Raw genomic sequence first — 6,286 nt, forward strand, 5'->3', positions numbered from 1 at the left:
GCTGTCTTGGGTCTTTCCCGTCATTTTACTGGAAGACTGGGGACGGGGCCACTCTAGCACCATCAGAAGTGACCTCATCGAAGTCGCATATTGGCACTACTACTCCAAAAAATCTAGTGTCTATCAGTGTAGCTGCTCATCACAACTGTTCAACAAACTCTGCCATTTTTCCTTACTGATTTGACGCAGTCCACCTCGACTCCTTCATTTCACAGCAGCACTAAAAAGCAACGTCCTCGATTATTTGTCGGATGTATTCCAGTCTCTGTCCACTCACAGTTTTTGCCTCCTTGGCTTCCTCTAGTAGCTTAGAAGTTATTTCCTCGTTTCTTAACACTTGTCCTTTCATACTGCTGGTGATTTACAGGTATTCCTTTCCTTGTCTATTCTGCGAAGAAACTCCTCATTTCTTAGTTATTAGTCCACTTAATTTTTACAATCCACGCCCAACCCTTTGTCTTACGCTGAGGTGGTGGTGGTGGTGGTTAGTGTTTAACGTCCCGTCGACAACGAGGTCATTAGAGACGGAGCGCAAGCTCGGGTTAGGGAAGGATTGGGAAGGAAATCGGCCGTGCCCTTTCAAAGGAACCATCCCGGCATTTGCCTGAAACGATTTAAGGAAATCACGGAAAACCTAAATCAGGATGGCCGGAGACGGGATTGAACCGTCGTCCTCCCGAATGCGAGTCCAGTGTGCTAACCACTGCGCCACCTAGCTCGGTTTTACGCTGAGGTGACAAAAGTCTTGGGACACCTCCTAATATCGTGTCGGACCTTCTTCTGCCCAGCATAGTGCAGCAACTCGACGTGGCGTGGATTCACCAAGTCGTTGGAAGTCCCATTCATAAATATATTTCTGCGGTGTCTGCATAGCCGCCCATAATTGCAAAAGTGTTGCCGGTGCAGGATTTTGTGCGCAAACTGACCTCTCGATTATGTCGCCTAAATGTTCGATGAAATTCATGTCGTGTTATTGGGCTGGCCAAATCATTCGATCGAATTGTGCAGAATATTCTTCAAACCAGTCTTGAACAACTGTGGCCCCGTATGTGACGCACTGTCATCCATAGAAAATCTATCATTGTTTGAGAACATGACGTCCATGAATGGCTGTAAATGGTCTCCACGTAACCGAACATAACCATTCCTAGTCAATGACCGGTTCATTTGGGCCAGAGGATCCATTTCGTTCCATGTAAACACAGCCCACACCCCTGTGGAGCCACCACCAGCTTGCACAGAGCCTTGTCGACAAGTCGGTCCATGGCTTCGTGGGGTCTGCGCCACACTCGAACCCTGCCATCAGCTCTTACCAACTGAAATCGGGACTCATCCGACTACGCCACGATTTTCCAGTAGTTTAGGGACAAACCGATAAGGTCCCGAGCCCAGGAGAGGCGCTGCAGGCGATGTCGTGCTGTTAGCAAAGGCACTCGTGTGGGTCGTCTGCTGCCATAGTCCATTAACGCCACGTTTCGCCGCAGTGTTCTCACGGATACATTTGTCGTATATCGTACATTGATTTCTGTGGTTATTTCACACAGTGTTGCTTGTCTGTCAGCATTGACAACTCTATGCAAACGCCAGTGCTCTCGGTCGCTAAGTGAAGGCCGTCGGCCATTGAGTTGTACGTGGTGAGGGGTAATGCCCGAAATTTGGTATAACCGCACACTCTTGACGCTGGGGATCTCGGAGTATTAAATTCCGTAACAATTTCCGAAATGGAATGTCCCATGCGTCTAGCTCTGACTACAATTCCCCGTTCAAAGTTAATTCCCGTCGTGCGGTCACAATCACGTTGGGAACCTCTTCACGTGAATCACCTGAGTACAAATGACAGCTCCGGCAATGCACTATCCTTTTATACTTTGTGCACTCGATACTGTCGCAATCTGTATACGTGCATATCGGTATGCCATGCGTTCTCTCACCTTTGTGTTTAGAGCTCCCAACAAATATAATGATATTGCGCCAATGAGAAAGTAAAGAACACACGAGAAAACCATAGATATAGTCAGTAAGTAAACTATATTCTTCCAGATGGAAATAAAACTTCCTATTTGTGACTAAGTGGACGCTGAGTGTCGGGCGAGTAGAGCCTGAGAAAGAAGACCACGTGACGAACAGAAGGTGGCAGTGCCTGAATTATGGTCTGGCGAATTTTGTCGTCATACTCTTCTGATCCGTACTCAACCGTTGACCGATTCGTGTGTGTGTGTGTGTGTGTGTGTGTGTGTGTGTGTGTGTGTGTGTGAATTCATCCTCGGTTTCCATCCTTGAAAACGCGTCCACATATGTCTGAAAGAATATTAACACGACTTCGAAGTATTTCCAAGGCCCCCGAATTCCTCGGATATTAAGGTAACGCAACGTTTGTGTGGCCGTGCTTATTATCGTGTGCATTGATCCTTCACCATGCACGCTGTCGGAGCGACATTAGACATCGTGGCTCCAAATATCAGCGCAGAATTATTAGCTCCTCAGTGAGTCACTTTCATATGTCTAGCTGTTGTTATGACCAACAAAAACCGATTATTCAGGATAAACTAGCAGCTTCAGATAGTAATGTAACTCGACAATTTATTTAAAGGAAGTGTTTTGTCTGCGCCAACGGCCTTACCGCTGTGGTAACACCGGTTCCCGTCACATTACCGAAGGTAAGCGCTGCGGGGCTAGGCTGGCGCTTGGATGGGTGACCTTCCGGTCTGCCGAGCGCTGTTGGCAAGCGGGGTGCCCTCAGCCCTTGTGAGGCAAACTGAGGAGCTACTTGGTAAAGAAGTAGCGGCTCCGGTCTCGGAAACTGACATACGGCTGGGAGAGCGCTGCGCTGACCACATGCCCCTCCATATCCGCATCCAGTGACGCCTGTGAGCTGAGGATGTTAAGGACATGAAAAATGTTAAAGAAAATTTTATATTGTGGACACCCGCAGCTGTATAATTGAACCATGATGAATAATACGCATCAGCTATATGATAAATCTTTATTTCTGATCGATTTTGTTCCGTGGTGTTAGACCTACAGCTTCAGGGATACAGCTGTAAGTAAACAAAAGTAAAAACGAATAAAGATCCTGTATGGGTTAAAACGTAGCTGTAGCCTACTATACACGAAGCTACATGAAAAAAATTATGCATTCACATTTATAATTTATTTCAAACGATAAACAGTAGATCACCCAACATTCTTTGTCTAGTTATGATAAGACTGTTTAACCTTCAAAAGGTCAGTAGGCTAATTTTAAATAGAGCAGAATGCAGGGAATACCATCTCGATACAGGAAAACTAAATAAGAATAAAGTGGTAAACCAAATGATTATCAAAGATAAAACAAATGATGTATGTAGGTAGTGAAAGCTACCTTCGTTTTCACTCTTGATTACATATAGCTGTATTCCTGAAGCTGTGGTCCTAACGCCACGAAACTAGTTGGATCAGAAATAGAGATTTATAATACAAGTGAAGCGGTCTTGTTCATCGTGGGATAAAAATGTTAAACCATACGTGATTTTTTTTGTTAATAGCATACCTTATTAAATTTTCTTTCCGGTGACAGTAGATGGCGTGGTTTCCACCACACTTGCTTCGAAATTTAACTAAACTGTCCGCGTTTGAAAATCTTAATTAATCTTGGAGTAACTGAACGTGTTGAGGAGTTTTATGTCTTTATTCGCCTGTCGAGGGGTGCGTGGCACAGAAAGCCGATACTTTACCTGATTAACGCTAGTGCTTTGAAAAGGACACCGCCTCTCAGAAGCAACTCCGAAGTAAGCTTCCGTACGTCACAAGCTCCTATTCCGTTAGCACAGAGTGACCTCTACCAGGAAACCGTGCGCGTAAATGAAGGATTTATAAAGCGGACGGAAAACAAAATAACCAGCGTTTTTGCACAGACATAATAAGGCACTGACAAAAGGAAAGACGATATTACCCAACATTAAAAACAATGTTTTGGGATGACTGTACTTTCCTTCAGATGCGGTGCAAAAGCTTTTCTACCCTTTATGTGCAGATATTTTGTAGAACGCTTTCCTACGCATCCAAAAATGTGCTGTCCTTATTTACTTAAAAATGATTCGTCTGGTTACATCAGACAACATCCGTGTGTCATAGAATGAACGTATACAGTAATACATATTTTATATTTTTCACTTATATAAATACCCGTCTCGCTGTGGTGATCTCTACAGTCATAATATTGAATGTTGATCGCAACACTTATAGTACTGACAGCACAAGTAACCCTGCTGTAAGAACCATAAAAACGATCATACTGGGATATACGTACAAATACTTGCATAACTGGCGTTTCTAATTCTATTTATTGCGTAACAGTTTGATTATGCTTCTTCCTGCGCTTCGTATAAATTCACAAATAACCAGAAGAGAGAGGGTGGGGGTGGGAAGGAAGGAAAGTAGGACACCCTAATTACGTTAAGATGATAAACTATTGAATATTTGTTTTGACTGGCAACGGATAACAACTTGGTTACTGCCAGGGACTCTCCACTTATAATGTTTTTTAAACTACGATCAGGAACTAACAGAATTTATTGGGGGTGTGGAAATCGTAACATACTAGTCGAAGATTGCTAAGAAATTCCATACGGAATTTACTAACTGACAAAGAAAACAAGTCTCACTGGACACTTAACACACACAAAGAAAAAATGAAACTGGTCCCCACTGTTGATGATAAGAACAATTTATCATTCACGCAGAGGCACTGCACTTTCCTTTACATGCAGCCGTTGAAAGTAGCAAATGCATTAATAGAGTCAGGATGGGTACGTAGTAGTACTTTGCGGCAGCACACAAAAGAATATCAAACATGCGTACGTCCAACAAGCCACACCCAAAACATTTATCTTATAGAGCTTTAGAAGCATGCCTGACAACGGTGCTCGACAGGGACGTAAACTGTGTCCACAAGAAAGATATTCAGTTATTCACCAAAACACTTGGTCAACCCAACAACCGCATAATTTAGCGAAATTTACCATGGGTACCGATAACGGATAGACTTCGAAAGTGCAGCTCTGTTCATTTAGTAATATCATGGCGTGTCTGAAGGGTACATGGTTGATCACGAGTGAACAACGAAAGACCACGTTAACTTCCCGCATCTCGTACGTGAAACACATTCTCCATATGATCGGATGATAAATGGGCTAAGAATGTTGTGCCTTATTTCGTTGATGATGACATAGGGGCGACGGAACGTCTGAAAGACATATGGTTGTTCATCAGCGGACAACGACAAAGAAAAGGCCAAATAATTCAACTAAAATTACATAAGAATTTGAGCATGACACACAGATTAAATAACTGAACGATTCATTAATGACTTACAGTCACTTGGTATGAAACCTAATGCTGCACACTTGGACATTTCCCTGTCATAATTCTCAAAAATGATCGTGAATGTACTTAGATCAACTTTAAGCAATAGTACAGTTTCCATGTGTAACTGAAAGCACGTGGGCCACTTGGCCCAAACACAGAGTACTCCCGTTAAAATTACAAGAACTCATTTATTTATATTTTCACAATCAAAAATCTCAACTAACATCTTAAAACTGAAAGAAAGATAGTTAATCAGAATCTTAGCACACTTAAAGAACATTCTAATACCTTATTTGTATCCACCACAGAGTCAGTCGAAAACACATCTCTCCTATCTAGAGCATGCCGGAAGAAAAAATGTTCAAATGTGTGTGAGGTTAGGTTAGTGGTGTTTAACGTCCTGTCGACAACGAGGTCATTAGAGACGGAGCGCAAGCTCGTGTTAGGGAAGGATGGGGAAGGAAATCGGCCGTGCCCTTTCAAAGGAACCATCTCGGCATTTGCCTGAAACGATTTAGGGAAATCACGGAAAACCTAAATCAGGATGGCCGGAGACGGAATTGAACCGTCGTCCTCCCGAATGCGAGTCCAGTGTGCTAACCACTGCGCCACCTCTCTCGGTACAAATGTGTGTGAAATATTATGGGACTGCCGGCCGCGGTGGTCTCGCGGTTCTAGGCGCGCAGTCCGGAACCGTGCGACAGCTACGGTCGCAGGTTCGAATCCTGCCTCGGGCATGGATGTATGTGATGTCCTTAGGTTAGTTAGGTTTAAGTAGTTCTAAGTTCTAGGGGACTGATGACCACAGCAGTTGAGTCCCATAGTGCTCAGAGCCATTTGAACCATTTTCTTATGGGACTTAACTGCTAAGGTCATCAGTCCCTAAGTTTACACACTACTTAACCTAAATTATCCTAAGGACAACCACACACACCCATGC

General features: G+C 43.7%; 1 non-coding gene across 1 annotated transcript; it reads right to left on the reverse strand.

Annotated features, from left to right (window-relative positions):
* Positions 1 to 645: 645 nt before the first annotated feature.
* Positions 646 to 718, reverse strand: Trnaa-cgc. Its single transcript has one exon. It is a non-coding gene; the product is annotated as a tRNA-Ala (tRNA).
* Between the last annotated feature and the right edge of the window lie 5,568 nt (positions 719 to 6,286).

The sequence above is a fragment of the Schistocerca piceifrons genome, chromosome 1 (genome assembly GCF_021461385.2).
Source record: "Schistocerca piceifrons isolate TAMUIC-IGC-003096 chromosome 1, iqSchPice1.1, whole genome shotgun sequence".
Lineage (NCBI taxonomy): Eukaryota > Metazoa > Arthropoda > Insecta > Orthoptera > Acrididae > Schistocerca > Schistocerca piceifrons.